Source organism: Thunnus thynnus, chromosome 12, assembly GCF_963924715.1.
Source record: "Thunnus thynnus chromosome 12, fThuThy2.1, whole genome shotgun sequence".
NCBI classification, from domain to species: domain Eukaryota; kingdom Metazoa; phylum Chordata; class Actinopteri; order Scombriformes; family Scombridae; genus Thunnus; species Thunnus thynnus.
Genome location: NC_089528.1, coordinates 11,598,236 through 11,612,055, shown reverse-complemented (window position 1 = coordinate 11,612,055; position 13,820 = coordinate 11,598,236). Strand labels below are relative to the sequence as shown.

Below are 13,820 nucleotides of genomic sequence, written 5' to 3'. Positions count from 1 at the left end.
TTTAGAATCTAATCTGTTTTTTTTGTTGTTGTTGTTTTTTGGCTATACAAATAAAATTGACTTGACTTGATTTGACCTAAAACTGGCTTTGTGGATAAAAAGGAGTCAGCTTTTTTCAACCTAAAGGTCCAAATTTGTCTTCAGAAACTGATGCAACAGAAAATCAGAAATACTTAAATGCCACCGTAATAATGTCGATGTAATGTTTATTGTGAAGTAATCTGAATGTAAACCTTCCCTGGTGGCTTTAAGCCTTATTCTGTCTACTGACTCCATCTAGTGTCCATAGAAGGTCATTGTTGTACTGGAAATTAAGGGATCACAAATGTGTAGTTACCTTCTGGTTCAACTTCTTTTTACATGTTTGAAAAGTATGTATTTTACAAAACATGAAGGAGGTAACTTTGTGGCATGAGTGAATTTATTGAATAAATATCTGTTGCTGCCAATAAATTCAGAGGAAATGGAGGCTTTGTGATGATGTTTTTAATCATTTTAACCAGCAGCATATGTTCTGGAATTACAAATTGCTGGGGAAAGAGAATCCATCAAGAGTTACTGTTTTAAAGAATCAAATCTTCATTCTCCTCCTCCTCTCTTCATTTACCTGCCAGTTGATAATCATGGTGATCAGTCCTTCTCTTATATATCCTCACTGTGCTTGAGGCAGTGAAATAACGACACATAACACCCTCTTCCAACAGGCAAGGTTGAGAATTTTTCTGTCCATGTGTTGACATGACAGTGACAACCTGTGACAGGCAGAAAGACAAACCTTTGGGTGTTGGACCCAGTAGAAGGTTAGAATGAATAATTGTTCCCAAGAAATCAAATCCTGACATTAGCTTTCACACAATGGCTTTTATGGTTATTGTTGAACGAGAATTAGACATGCAAATTTAAATACCATATGGTATTAGAATTACACTGTCATTAAACCTGTTCACCTATCGAATTGATTTTAGGATGCAGTTTTGGAAAAGTGCTGGCTGACAATACGTGTTCATAGGGCTTGGAACACCCTTGGCGTGGCGTGCCAGTCAATTTGTGAATAATTAAATCAGTAAATCAGCATTGTTTGGATTGCTGTAAGGCTGCATGAAGAACATGAGTGGAAAGTGCAAACTGTAAATTTCCATGGAAGCTCTGAGGAAGGCTACAAAGCTTTTTGCAACTCAAACAGAATTAAAAATCTCTATGATCATATCAAGATATGATAACCTACAGTAAAGCTCCATGATTATATCAACATATGATTGACTATATCTATTGTTATATCAACATATGATAAACTATATCTATGGTCATATCAACATATGATAACCTACAGTATATCTCTATGATTATATCAACATATGATTGACTATATCTATTGTTATAGCAACATATGATAAACTATATCTATAGTTATATCAACATATGATAAACTATCTCTCTATGGTCACACATTATATAGGATATACTATATCTCTATATCTCTATGGTCATACAGTACATATGATACACTACATCTGTACAAACATCCTACATATGATATACTATATCTGTGGTCCCACTTCACACCTAAACTCAGAAAATGCAACTGATTAGTTAATCATTATAATATCTTACTCCTGTGACTGTGCTGCAGGACTGGTGTAGGTGAGGAGTAAGGAGGAGTAAGTTTGCAACACCAATTAGGCAACTCTGTCAGGCAACAGTGAATTAAGTGTATGTGTCTGAGTTCAGAACAGGTGTGATGGTGTGGTGATAAAGTTGATGACAGGGCTTCAAACAACATACTTTTGGTCAGGCCATGTTGAAGATAAAGGGTCTTATCTTACGCTCAGCGCCCGATACAAAGTGCGATGCAAGTGTCTTTGTCCCCTCCAGCACCCATGTTGTTTAAATAGCAGATGCGCTTGTGCCCACCAAAGCACCCATGGGCGTGTTGGTCTTAAAATGAAGTATAGTCAGGCGTATTGCTGGCGCATTGCTATCTTGAGGCAGCAAAGAGCGATTGCACTATTGACCAACAAAAACCTGGTCTGAAATTAATGGCGCATTGTTTCACTGTTATTTTAAGGGCGCATTATCAAGATAGTAATATGCGCCTACATAGGTGGGTGCACAACATACACTCTGCTTGTTACACACACAGGACACGCAGCAACGCACAGACATTCAAAAGATTACAAATAAAAGGATAACAACGTGAAATATTTTTTTGTGTACATCATCATATTTTAAAAAATACATGTCATAGTGCTTAGTCATAATATTTTTTTATCAGAATTAACTTGTCGGAGTAATGACGGATAAAATTGTCGGTAACACTTTATAATACAGCCCGCGTTTTACGGTGTAACTTCCCATCACTTACCATGTAACTTACCGGAATTTACGGACAGATGGCTGTACCTGGGGCAGTTAGCCTGCAAGAGCCAGTTGCTCACTCTCTGCATTCACTAGCTTCAAATCACCTGCTTCTGTCATATTCTCCTGTTAGGTGAGCAGTCATATTTATGATGTGCAACATTGTGTGTCTTATCGTAATGTGTTGCCTGCCTTATGGTAAAGTCTTAACAACCAAATTCATGTGTATTAGCATGCTAATCGCGAGTTATGCTAATCGCCAATTAGCCACCATGCTTGGCGAACTTCGGCAAGGTTACAAGTTACCTCTGTGTCCAGAATGTAAACTCACATGATCCATGCTGTTTTAAATTAAATGCTGAAGGAATATGTTACCTTAGATGGCATATTTTACTCTACTTTAGGGAGTAACATTAATGTCTGTTTTTTCATTTAATATATAGTGAGTTACAGTTTGTAATGTGTATTAAACCTAGAGCACAGTACTGTTTATTACCTAACACCTAACAAGTACGGGAAAGAAATATAACACTTGACTATACCTTACATGCAGAGGTATGAGTATGTCCTGAAAAACATACCAAATCAAATTTAAAAACAAAATCAATCTCTGTGTGTCCCAAGCCTTGAAACCATGGATCATGTGGACAGAACAACGATGGCTCTGACAAGCATCATTGCCGAGGTACAGTATGTGCACTGTGTGTGAAAATGTTATACCTGTATTTGTGGTGCCATCGTGCTTTTTTTTAAACTGTTATTCACTACTACAAATTACGTAATATCAGAATAACTTGTAACTATCATTTTTAATTGTGGGTGTGTGGATGGGGGTGGGGGGGGGGGGCGTTAATGTAATGAATGCTGTTATGTAACAATTGTGTGCCTGTGTGTTTTAGACCTCACTATACTGTAATACACTTCAATAATTGTGATAACAGGTGGATATAGCTTCAGGAGGGGAAAACTTTGGTGTCTCTAGCCGCGCTGAAGGGACAACCCTAAAAGATTTCGCATTGCAGTTTAAAGGATTTGTGGATTCCTGCCCTGCATAAAATCATTCATGCACTATGCTGAAGAACAAAATAAAAAAGACTGCGAAGAACTGATGAACTCCTCCCACTAAAGTGGCGATGTAGAAAGAATAAAGTACCTGAAAATTGTTTTTTTGTTGTTGTTGTTGTTGGTCTGTAACATTTACAATTTAAACATAGTTTCCTGTTTTGTTCTTGTTTTTTTGTTTTTTTTACTAAAATTAATCATTTTATAACTACATTTTGATAGATTAGTTAAGAGTTATTTTGTTGTTTAAGTTTTATATATAGTTTTTGTTAAGTTTTATATAGTACAACTTATATAGAATATTTATATTGTATAATAGTAGTTTATATAGTTAAGAAGTTATAAATGAAACATATTCCATTTAATCATGTTCAATAATGTTTTCTCATTGTCTGTTCAAAATGTTGGTCTGGTGTGTTGTTAATGACACGTTGCATGTTGTTAGATTGTGACATGAAAGGTAACAGAACCAAACAGCTAAGTAAGGACGGGAGAACATAATCCAGCCCGCTCCCTGTCATTACCATGTATTTTTAGAGTAACTAGCCAGTACCTACAGAGTAAGGACTGGGGAACAGTGTGAACTTAATAATACAGCCCGCTCTCTGTCCTTACCATGTACTTAAGGTATGATAAATGTGTAGACTTTTTTGTAAGTATGTTTGAACTGACAATAATTCTCTGGCCTGCAACATGTAGATGGGTTCTAACTTATTTTACAAACACACTTAAATACAAAAAATAAAATAGTTCACCTGGCTTTTATTTCATTTAAGAAGCACAAAGCACATTATCTAGCAGTATTTTAGTATACTGAGCCTGAAATACTGCAAAATCTTGTTCTAAATCGTGTCTACATTCATGATATAGGTGGCATTCTTGGTGGCCACTGTCCATATTTAGTGTAGCAAACAAGACTAAGGGATCTTTTCATGAGTAATGAGTTTGTCACCTGTACATTCAATTAATTCAAGACTGGATTTTTAATGCTCGTAGCACTCTGATGTTTTGTTGTAACTTTTGGTGTAACCCAGAGTGATCCTGCATTTATTGAAGTTGCTGTTTTACAACAAATAGTGAGACCACTGCATTGAAAAGAGTATCACCACAGAACAGGACAGAGAGTCCCAACCCAATCGCCAGAACAAAACGTTGGCATTGAATGTTTCTGCAAACCACAGAAACGTTGAACATATACATTTCAACACGTGTAATATGTTATCATATCAACATTTCTTCAAATGTAGCATATTAACATTTCTACCTGTTGAATAATGATGTTTTATGGTGTGACAACACTGTGGTTAAGATCTGGTTAGGTTTAGGCACAAAGACCACTTGGTGGTGAAAGATCATGGTTTGGGTTAAAATAAAATAAATAAAATAAAAACGGCCAATGTCTCACTAAAAACACCCAGTTTTGTCGAGTGAAACAGGAAGTGGGCACTGGTTTCGAGGTGGTCTCGAACTGTACACTCTGCTGATTTGAAGAAAACTTACTAACCATCCACCAACCCCTCCTCCTCCTAACATGGAAAGTCAGCTCATATAGATCACATGTGAACTACATCACTTTAGAAATGTTGAGATGATACGTATTTTGGAAATGTTATGATAGTTTGTTGAAATTTTGATATGATACATTTTGTAGAAATGTAGATGTGATATGTTTTGTTGACATTTTAATATGATACGTATTGTTGAAATGTTAATATGCTACGTATTATACATGTTAAAATGTAGATATTCAACGTTTCTGTGGTTTGAAGAAACATACAATGCCAACGTTTTATTCTGGCGACCAGGCTGGGAGTCTACCCAGCTCATAATGAAAGTGGGAGATTTTCCCTTTCAAATGGTTCGGTGGGGAGTTGACTTCTAGATTTTGCTAATAAGCAGTACAATGGAAGCCAAATGCAATCTATTCCAAAGATCTTTTATGGCAGAGTCTGCAGGAGCAATGACAGGCATCTCTTCTTGAGAGAAGACCGTGATGCGCTTGGAATGAAAAAAAATACACAAGATTTTTTTATAGTATTTTAACTGTGGGATGACAACCGCTTGTTCATTAATTGTGTTAACTAATCTCTGATTCCTAAGAATAAGAAAGAGACAGACTCACCTGGATTCCGAAGTTGGTATGAGCAAACCCTCGGCCAGCAGAACTGACCTTTGTAACCCTTTAAGTGGGGATTGATCAGTGATACTCAACAGACTCAGAAAGAGAAAGAAACCATTTCTGACCAACAATTTGAATTATGGCCTGAACTAAAAGCATGAACTGACCCTAAGGCCACTTGGCCCAGAGAAAAACAACTCCCACCTGAGATGGAAAACAGACTCTCTTATCTCACCAAACCCTTAAATTAACCCACATTCCTGAGGACTTTGTGAAGCCTCCCTGCAAATCTGAGCCAAACCTGAAATTCATGTAAATTAAATGTCTAATCATTATGCAACTTATATCATGTTATTTAAGAAGAATGGTATAACTTTCATAGTTGTGTGACTATCTACTAAAGAGATATAGGACTTTGATTTTATTAACTTTATGCTACAGGTAACAATACTGCCCTCTATTGACAAGAGTTAAATTCCCTTATTTTAAGAGTTAATGAATGTTTGGTAACCATGTTACCGGCCTGATCCCGGCTCTTTAATGCCAAACACCGCTGGTGATGCTGCATCAAACAACGCTGGACCTGCCAAGATGATACCTCTACCATGACGAAACACTTCAACAGTAAGGCATAACATGGCTTTGTGATCAAGGGTTGATGTCGAATAACGTTAAAATTAAAAGAATTTACTTAGAGAAGTTGAATTAGCTTTCCCTTAGCATTCTCTGGTGCAACACGTTAAGCCTTGAGTCATACACTTCGAGCCACTCTTGCTGAATAATTTTCTTTATTATTTTTATTACCATTTATAGACCTTATTTATTGATTGATTTTACTTTCTTTTTATTTATTATTTTCTTTATATTATCTTATGCTTTATCATGTATCCTCAAGACGTTTAGCTATTAATAAATGTCTTCATTTATCCTAAAAGTGATTGGTTGTTTCTTTGAGCTGCAGTAAACAGAGTTCACTGTTTGGAACAAGAACTTACAAGTTAGTGCTCCCTCCTGGCACTAACAAATCCTAACTGAAAAGGAGGTAGTGGCCCCAATAACATGTTAATTGATTAAGTATTAATACTCCAACATAACAGACAAAGGGCGGTTCATGAGTTATCGGAGAAAACAGGTGCATTCTGTCCTGAGTCTTGCACAAAGAAACACAACAGGCACCCCCACTTCCTTGAGCCTTCTTTTTAATTATACTGGTACATCTACTTGCAGTTACTTTTAAGCATCCTCTTTTGACACAAAGCATAAACATTCAAATGCGTATACAAAATATTCTTCCACATTCGCCCCTTTGAGACTTCTAAGTGTCAACTTTTGGCTTTAAACGCCAAAATACGCTTTAAACGACAGTAAAAGGGGACCTTCAGAACACGTTATTTAATGCATTACAATGGTTTTAAACATAAGAAATACAGACAGTAAGCAAAAGCAGAAGTCTTCCAATGTCCCAGGTCAGACTGGATAGTGTGATGACAGGTTACTAGCACTTTGACACGTACCAGAGCTCGCCACTCCCCATTCATTTTCCCTGACTATGTGTAATGTAATTATTTTTGGGGATGAGCCTATAGTTGGAGTGCACCTCAGAAGATGCTAATCGTTATAGATAGTTAGTTAGTTAGTTTATTGCCCCCAGGATTCATATCCCACATTGCATATAATAGAACATCACACAACAGACAGTACTCATTGGTGGACATCAGTTCCATGTGAGTCCAACAACAGTACATACATCATGAACATCACACAACAATGACAGACAGTATTCAATGGCATTCAAACAACAGCAGGGTTATCAGCGGGTTATCTTGTTAAGTGCTGTTATAGCTGCGGGTTCCAGGCTTTTGGCAAAGTGAGCCCTTCTGCACCTCAGGGACCTGTACCTGCACCCAGAGGGCATTACACTGAAGTGGCAGCTGAGTGGGTGGGTGATGTCCTGGACTATTGTGACTGCAATGCGTGGAATGGTCTTACAATTGAGCTCTGAGAGGTTGGGTGTGGGGAGACCTATTATCTTGGCAGCAGTATAGGTTATGCATGTTAATTTTGTACAGTTTGTGACAGAGAGCATGTTGAAGAAATAGGTGGAACACCACAGAATCACCACTCAGCAGTGGAGACTTTTTTTAACACCTACATCAGTGAGTAGGGTGTGTTACATGGACACATTGTATTTTATGATGGTATAATAAAATAAAATGGTATAAGAGAGAGATCCAGAAAACAATCAGGATCATTTAGCATTTATAAACTAGAATCCTTTATTTCATTCCCATATTGTTCTGCAACAAAGGTTTGACAGTCTCCGGTTTGTTGTGTGTGTGTGTGTGTGTGTGTTTCCCTTACTATACGGAATGCATACAGCAGAAGTCCTCCCAGGGCCATCAGGCCCAGGAAACACATCAGGAACTGCAAACAGCTTCTTTACCACGTAAACCTCAGTTATACTTGGTTGCGGATGCACACACGGACAGCTGTGGACACCACGGATGCATAGTTGTTCTTATTATACCATCTAGAGTCTGCTTACTTTCTAGGTGCTGTTGTAGCATGGTCACAAAAAATTGGAGTGTACACGGATATCCACACAGAGCCACACGTACACTCTCTGATGATGAAATTTCCGTCACTTGGACCCTGGTGGACCCTGGTGTACCTGCAGATGCGGAAAGCATAATACTGGCCTTAAACCTCCACTATCTGCAGGATCTGGGTGCAGATAGATTGAGATTCTTGAATCTTGAATCTCAAAATATGTGGGCATACAGGTTGAGCGAGAGGTGTGGTCTATTCCTCTTATTATATATGTCCCCATGCTTGCCCAAGGGAGTCAGACAGACAAAGGGAAGTGGAGGAGACGGAATAATACCAGCAACACAAGAGGTAAAATGATTCATTCATCTTAAAATAATCTATGGGTAGTTAGATAGTAAGCATGATATTATTGGCAAAAATAATTTTAATGAGTTTTAGGCAGTATTGCTGGAATAGGTGGTGGGTTAGTTTGTGGTTTGGGAAAGATAAAACATAATGCAGAATCATGCTCTATGAATACCAGTGTACAGTCAAAATAATTTGCATAATATATTTTATGTTGATGATAATGCACATCAACTCAAACCAACTCCACAACCAAGAACAGAGAAATAATTGAGATAAGACACCATGGATGTAGGCTTTGCAAACGAGTTTGGCTGTTCCACACACACACACACACACACACGTTAATCCGATTGTCATAATATTCATCAATCTAGTACTATTTGATTCAGTGCTAAATAATGCCTGTATTATGTATTTGTTGGCCAGTAAAAATGTATGACATGGCAGTTAGCCAGAGTATAATAAGTCCTGCAACCGTGAAGCAGGAATCAGGGCAGTTCTCCTCGCTCGACCGCACTGAACTCAAGTCTCCACTGGCGCTCTCCTAGCTCCCGTGCCTTAGCCCTTAAGCTGTCCCGGCATTGGCCTGGCCAGACTCGTATAACATCCAGGGGGTACTCCGGACTAAGGGCTCTTTTCATTTCTCTATTTTGTGCCTCCTCGTCTCCCCTCTCCTCCATCCTCCTGCCTGTGACCCGGAAATCGATCTCAGTGCATCATGTTTAAGGACGTGTCAATTCCTAAAATACATCTGGAGGAAAGAGGAGCAAGGAGAGAGGAGGCTTGCCAGAGGAGCTATGAGCAAGGATGCACAGGTAAACCCTGGCAGGCACCCTTTGCCTTTTCAGCACCCGTGACGAATAAAAGAGGTGTGACACACAGCTGGAATATACAAATCATTTGTAGTGCTCCACACAATAAAGTATATAAACGATATATATATTTGTGTGTGCATGTGTGTGTGCGCACGCGTGTGTGTTAAATAAAATATAACAATGTATGACATCCGCACATTCTTGTTACATATATTATCACGTTGTGATTTGAATTAAAAGTTAATATATAAGTTGTCATGAACATTGTTATGCTTATCTGTCAGAGATCATAAAATACAGCGGTAGCCTGTAACAAAACAATGGAGGGGAGGAGGCAAGGAAAGGAATCGAGGATGTACAAACTCAGAAATGAGAAGAGGGGCTAGTCTGTTCCTGAAACTCTCAAACTGAGAGCTTCCTTGCTCCGCCTGCGAGGTCACACTAGCTCTTTAGCTGGACTCGAAGCCAAATTGGACTCGAAGCCCATGTCATTTGCATCTATGGGATGTCTCAAAGTCTCCCTTCACACGCGGTCACATCTATGTTACAGGCGACTGATCTGAAACTGTACCCACGGCCATAGGCGCCTGAGCAATGGAGCAAATGGAGCAAATGCATCAGGGGGAGGAAAGTTATAGTTTTGCTACCCCACTTTTTGTCTTTTTAAAAATAAACTTATCATCATATAGTCCCCGCAGTCAGGTGATTATATTTAAGCAGCCTATATCAATGATCATTTTTCTATTTTCAGCAACTGACAAAAACAAGTAGGGGAGAACGAGGTAACATGAGCTACTTTTTACATTTGATGATTTTACTGTAAAATGAAAGTGTATTTGTTTCAAATAATAGTTACCATATATACCTCAGGTTGCTGTGCACCCATGGAAATTAAAACAAGTTATCTAATTATTATAGTTTTAGATAATGCTTATAAAATTAAAAATAATGTTGAATTTTATTTAATGCCATCAATTTAACAAAGGCAAAAACTTACTTGTACTTTTAAGTAAAACTATATGTTTGTGTCTTGTTTTTCAACGTGTTGCCTTAACATTTTCAGTAAAGATTAAACTGTGATCTTTGAGTGTTACAGAAAGAATGTGTGTGTAAATGTGCTTTTGTGTATACAGGCGAGTGACAAATTAAAGGAAAAATTGGTACAGGTCTGAATGCTTGACCGCTGCAGTGAGGGGATCTGGTGGCTCTGTTATGCTTTGGGGGGCATTTTGCTGGCCTGGTTTGGGTCCACTTGTCCCCTTAGAGAGAAGGGTCACTGCAAATCAATACAAGTTGTTCTGATTGATCACCTTTATCCTATGATGAAACATTTCTATCCTGATGGGTGTGGTCTCTTCCAGGATGACAATGCCTCAATTCACAGGGCACAATGGGCCACTGAATGGTTTGATGAGTATGAAAATGATGTGAATCATATGCTGTGGCCTTCATAGTCACCAGATCTCAACCCAGTTGAACTCCTCTGGGACAGCGCTCTCCACCACCATCATCAAGACACCAAATGAGGGAAAATCTGTTGGAAGAATGGTGTTAATCCCTCCAGAAGAGTTCCAGAGACTGTAAAATCAATGTCAAGGTGTATTGAAGCTGTTCTGGCGGCACGTGGCGGCCCAACACCTTACTAAGACACTTTATGTTGGTTTTTCGTTTAATTTGTCACCTGCCTATGTGCACAGCATGTCTGTTTGTGGCTTAAACTTAACTTTAGTCAACAATTAGGTATTTATTCATCAACATTGTAGCACTTGTAACAGGGATCAAGCATGAACAGTGTCTCTAGTCTCTAGAATATCAGAAAATAATTTTTGGGGGTAAATTGAGCCATTGACTCAACTTGCCCCAACATCACTGGCACGTTTTACCCCACAACCTCCATTTTGACAAAACTGTTTCATACAGTGGCTCAGATCCACAGTTATGCTAAGTTTATGACCTTGTTTTGTAGCTCACACTGGCTTAAATTAACATGTAATAATGTCCAAAACGTATCTTTTTTAATTAAGATACAAGACTGATAACTTTAGTAACATGATGAATTCACTTGGCATGACAAAAATCTTTTTTTTTTGCTCTGTTTTGCTGCACTCTCTCCATGTGATTGAGTCCAAGATGGATTAAGTAATGTGAACTATACTTTCTTAATTTGTGGCCACATGATTACTTTTGTTTATGGTTACCTCGATAAAGGGAGTGGCTCATTTTACCCACTGGCTCTATTTACCCCGTTCTCCACTTTTGAGTTGGTTCAGTCCAACCCGACGTGAGAGAGACAGACAGACATAGCGGAGCGTTTCCTCACAGCGCCAAACTGTCTGAAATTACAAACAGTCCAATGTTCAGCAGTGGAAAGTGACTTATTTAGACTTCTACAGGATACTCTGCTTTAGTTTCAGTTTTAGTCTGACTTTGGATGGAATTATTTTTAAATATGATGACCCATCACTCTGTGTAATGATCTCTCCTCCGGCTGCTCTGTGCTGTGCTTTCAATATTATGATTATTCTCTCATTTTTTCATACAGGGTAAATAGTAATCTGCCAGTTTACTCTAGGAGGAAGTAACGTTTAGTCCTCAAGTAAAATGGCCGTTTTAAGTCTTGAGGAGCAAAAATCACCTTCTGAGTTGTGCATTAAAATAGTCCTTGATTTAAGATAATGTGGGTTAAAATAATCTGCTTTTGAAGTTATGATTATTCATTCCTGTATAACATTACAACTACATCAACTAGTGGTGCTAAAAGCTCCCACTAGAACCTGTGTGTGGGATTGGAATTAGATAGTTGCTGTGAGGCCATTTCATTCATCCAAATTGTTTTTACTTTTGTAGCAATTGTTAGACTTTGAAGATGGCCTTGTGAGGATTGAGAATAGCAACCCTCAGGTTTAACATTGTATAACCAGGTTTAATTATACAAATCATATTGTGATGTGTCGTAAGACTATTTCATTTCTCTTTTTTAGAATGGGCAACGCTGCAATCACCATTCACCACCCAACTAGTCTGGAAAGTGGAATCCCTTACCTTGAAGCTGGCAAAGTACTGGAAAAAACAACCAGCATGATCCGATTGGAGAAGAGAGATGGTGCAGCAGTGGGCTGTGGCGGCCGGATTACATTCAAGAGGAATGTGTTGGAGAGCGAATGGACCTACAGGGTCACTAGACAATTCTCCTCAAACTTTGAAATTGGTGATGAACTAATCATCAAAGCTCCCGACCAGCCTGAGGCAACCCGTAAAATTGCTGCAAAGTGTGGCATCTCAGTGTCTGAAGTAAGAGAGACTCTAACTCTTATCAAGAGCATTATATCTGATGAAAATACCTACTCCGAGCTGTACTGCTATGTTGACTACAATGGAAAGGATTGTGGGAGGTACCACTGGACCAAGAATGATCTAAACCTCCAGGCTTGCCACAGATGGGCTGAATCCTCAGAGATGATTATTGACATCACTTTCTAAAACAAGTTGCAAGTCTCCATTTTCTCTTCACCAGTTTTACTCCACCTCCCTCCTTCTTATTTGGACTCATACCTACTATTCAGTATTGTTTGTGGTAATAAATTGGTTTAATTAGCTGAATTTCTTTCTTCATAAATATCATTGAAATCATTGTAGAGGTTTCACCTGGGAACCACTTTTACTTCCTGGGGGAAAGGTACAGAGCCTTGGTTGCCCCTGCACTCTGCACCAGACGAAAACCTCTGATCAAGGGCTGATGAAATGGAAATTTATACCTTTATGTTATTGTCTTAAGATGATGTTATACTGCCTTATAGTCAAATGCACATTGTAAGACCATTTCCTCTCTGCTTCCTGTGTAAAAATGTACCTGAAAGGTACCATCAAATTCTTCATTCTCAGCAGAGACAGAAAGGAACTGCCTAGAGATACAGTGAATTCATTAAAAATTAACTGTTAGAGTGACGAATATGGGATGATTGTGATGCATGTAGCTGTATGTCCAAATACTGACACTGAAGTTCATACAGTATCTCTTCCAGCCTAACAAACTGGGGGATCTGCATTTGCAAATGTGTACTCAGGATATTGCAATAAATCTCTGAAAGACAACTTGCTCTCTGTGAATTCATCTTAAATATCAACTACAGCTTTCAATGGGTCGCAACGAGTGAGCTGCTCTCCCGAGTACGAAACCCTGACCCAGAATCTGGTGGTCTACAAGTGATTTTGCACCGAAAGACACACACACACACACACACACACACACACACACACACACACACACACACACACACACACACACACACACACACCTCACTGGTGGACTGAGCAGAATCAGGAATACTGTGCATTACAGCTCTTGTTGCTCTGTGGGTTATTGGTCTCATGGTAAATGAAGAATAAAAAGCTTACAAGATCAAATGGAAATAAATGTGAAATATCCACCAGTTGTATTTCCAAAGTTGTTATAAACCATAAGAGGATATTATGAATGTAATGTGATAGGGAAAATCTTGTACTTGTTGAATAATTGTTGAAGAGATTCCACAGGCTCCAGTTGATGCTTACTTGAAGATATGAAGTTTATT

General features: G+C 38.5%; 2 long non-coding RNA genes across 2 annotated transcripts; both read left to right on the top strand.

Moving 5' to 3' along the window:
• The first annotated feature begins 1,428 nt into the window (after positions 1 to 1,428).
• On the top strand, positions 1,429 to 3,520 carry LOC137193977 (uncharacterized). The gene is made up of 3 exons (XR_010930901.1): positions 1,429 to 2,488; positions 2,980 to 3,040; positions 3,297 to 3,520. It is a non-coding gene; the product is annotated as an uncharacterized lncRNA (long non-coding RNA).
• An 8,714-nt stretch (positions 3,521 to 12,234) lies between these two features.
• LOC137193405 (uncharacterized) lies at positions 12,235 to 13,341 on the top strand. The gene is made up of 2 exons (XR_010930814.1): positions 12,235 to 13,087; positions 13,190 to 13,341. It is a non-coding gene; the product is annotated as an uncharacterized lncRNA (long non-coding RNA).
• The last annotated feature ends 479 nt before the right edge of the window (positions 13,342 to 13,820 follow it).